The sequence below is a fragment of the Ctenocephalides felis genome, unplaced genomic scaffold (genome assembly GCF_003426905.1).
Source record: "Ctenocephalides felis isolate EL2017-DRISC unplaced genomic scaffold, ASM342690v1 CF-g0.4_SCAFFOLD_01604, whole genome shotgun sequence".
Taxonomy (NCBI): Eukaryota; Metazoa; Arthropoda; class Insecta; order Siphonaptera; family Pulicidae; genus Ctenocephalides; species Ctenocephalides felis.
The window spans coordinates 6,613,293-6,616,320 of NW_020537758.1; the positions used below are offsets into that span (position 1 = coordinate 6,613,293).

General features: G+C 23.5%; 1 long non-coding RNA gene across 1 annotated transcript; it reads right to left on the reverse strand.

Annotated features, from left to right (window-relative positions):
• Positions 1-879: 879 nt before the first annotated feature.
• Positions 880-3,008, reverse strand: LOC113374005. Its single transcript, XR_003366920.1, has 4 exons — positions 2,757-3,008; positions 2,028-2,204; positions 1,214-1,397; positions 880-983 (listed from the first exon to the last, which is right to left on the reverse strand). It is a non-coding gene; the product is annotated as an uncharacterized LOC113374005 (long non-coding RNA).
• Between the last annotated feature and the right edge of the window lie 20 nt (positions 3,009-3,028).

The following is a 3,028-nucleotide window of genomic DNA, read 5'->3' on the forward strand; positions in this document are numbered from 1 at the left end:
GAACAAGAATTCATGTTTATTTTATTAAATCAAATATATAATTCTGATACTATCGATGGTTTCAGACTTTTTTCTTTCATAAATACTTTTCTGTGATATGAACATACTTCGCAAAAATTAAATTTGACAAAAAAAATTTAAGTACATAAAATTTCAAATCGTGCTAAATGGAATAAAATCGCGTAAAAAAATTAAAAATATTCAATTTTCAAACCGTGTTATATCAAAACCGTGTGAAAACAGACTTAGGTGTATATATATATATATATATATATAATGTTAACCATATTATAAATATTGTTATAAATAAAATAAAATATAAATATTATAATTATTGTTAATAACAATTCAGTGGCGATTTATTCAAAACAGAATTTGTAAACACAGTTTCTTTATGTAAGTATATGACAAATGCATGTAATAAAATTTAACTCATTTTTTATTTTCAGGTAAAATTTAGAATACAAATACTTGATAAATAAAATGTATTTTTATCAAGTATGTGCCATGAAATAAAGATAAAGAAACTTTTGAAAAGAAAATAAGAATCACACCACATTGTATTTGAAGCAAAAATGCATTTCTTAATCACAAATACTGAGAGAATTAATTTAATTATAATAATTGTAATAAATTTGAATAATTGATTATGATAATTGTAGATTATGAAATGATATATATATATATATATATATATATATATATATATACACTTCAAATGATGGCAGTATTTATGTAAATCTTATGATATGAAATAAAAATAAAAGAAATTAATCTTTTGTTTAAGAAATCTGAAGCTTAGTTACCTCTTATGACATTTCTCCTGATTTAAGTAAATTATCTTTAATTATTAGAATATGATTTATTTGCATTTGCAGTGTGTACCCTTCATCATCCTTATGGCAAAGTTATATTGTTGAGTGTAAATAGATCTATTCAAGGCTCGAGTAATCCAAATATCTGCACAAATCCTCAACTAAAGCCTGAATAATAATAAATTGATTATAATTTCTGTGTAGTTGTACTTAAATAGAAAAAAATATTTTTGTACTTAAATTATATTAAATGTTAAGATTCCTAATCTCTTCATAATGTAATAAAAATATTTTATATAAATGTTCATGATATAAAATAAAAATAAAAGAAATTAATCTTTTTAAACTTTTTTCTGAAGCTTACTGTAACATTTAGTTCAAAATTTGACAATAGTTACCCCTTATGATATTTCTCCTGATTTAAGTTAGGTTTAAATTATCTTTAAATATTAGAATATGATTTATTTGCATTTGCAGTGTGTACCCTTCATCATTCTTATGGCAAAGTTATATTGTCGAGAGTGAATAGATCTATTCGAGGCTCGAGTAATCCAAATATCTGCACAAATCCTCAACTAAAGTCTGAATAATAATAAATTGATTATAAATTCTGTGTAGTTGTTCTTAAATAGAAAAAAATACTTTTATTTTTTTTTACTTAAATTATAATAAATGTTAAGATTCCAAATCTCTTCATAATGTAATAATAATATTTTATGTAAATGTTCATGATATAAAATAAAAATAAAAGAAATTAATCTTTTGAGACTTTTTTCTGAAGCTTACTGAAACATTTAGTTCAAAATTTGACAATAGTGATCTCTTATGATATTTCTCCTGATTAAATGTTAAGACTGAAAATAAATAGTAGTCTGCCCGAAGTTTAAAATACAAATACTTGATAAATAAAATATATTTTTTATCAAGTATGTGCCATGAAATGAAGATAAAGAAACTTTTGTAAAAGAAAATAAGAATCACACCACATTGTATCTGAGCAAAAATGCTTTTCTTAATCACATATACTGAGAGAATTAATTTAATTATAATAATTGTAATAAATTTAAATAAATGATTATGATAATTGTAGATTATAAAATGATATACGAGTATATACACTTCAAATGATGGCAGTATTTATGTAAATCTTATGATATGAAATAAAAATAAAAGAAATTAATCTTTTGTTTAAGAAATCTGAAGCTTAGTTACCTCTTATGACATTTCTCCTGATTTAAGTAAATTATCTTTAATTATTAGAATATGATTTATTTGCATTTGCAGTGTGTACCCTTCATCATCCTTATGGCAAAATTATGTTGTCGAGTGTAAATAGATCTATTCGAGGCTTGAGTAATCCAAATATGTGCACAAATCCTCAACTAAAGCCTGAATAAAAATAAATTGATTATAAATTTTGTGCAGTTGTTCTTAATTAATAATTATGCTTAAATATAAAAACCTATTTTTGTACTTAAATTATATTAAATGTTAAGATTGAAAATAAATAGTAGTCTGCCCAAAATTTAAAATACAAATACTTGATAAATAAAATATATTGTTTATCAAGTATGTGCCATGAAATAAAGATAAAGGAATTTTTTGTAAAGAAAGTAAGCATCACACCACATTGAATTTGAAGCAAAAATGCATTTTTTAATCACAAATATATATATATATATATATATATATATATATATATATAATAGTACTGAGAGAATAATTCGAGGCTCGAGTAATCCAAATATCTGCACAAATCTTCAACTAAAGCCTAAATAATAAATTAATTATAAATTCAGTATATAAATGTATGAATTATATTAAATATTAGGATTCCAAATCTCTTAATAATATAATAATGATAATAATAATCTATAGTATTTTGTTTGAATGCAGGTAGATGGTATGAGACAACTATGTCTAAATAAATAATTCTCTTACCTTGTGCCCGTGCTTTGACTTTCAGTTCCCTGTATTTTCTATTTTCTATTTTTTTTTTCTATCACAGCTGCATTCTTCTTCTTCCCAATCCTTTCGGTCCTTCTATTTTCATTTTCAGTCCTTCGTGTAGAAGGTACTCGTTTTGCAGAATGAGCCCAGACCAGTTTTCTTTACTTTTCAGGATCGAGCTCAGTAGAATTCTTTCTTTGTTTAAAGTCAAACTTGTAATATAAGTACACTATCTAGCCTATCGTGCCATGATCACCTCGTTA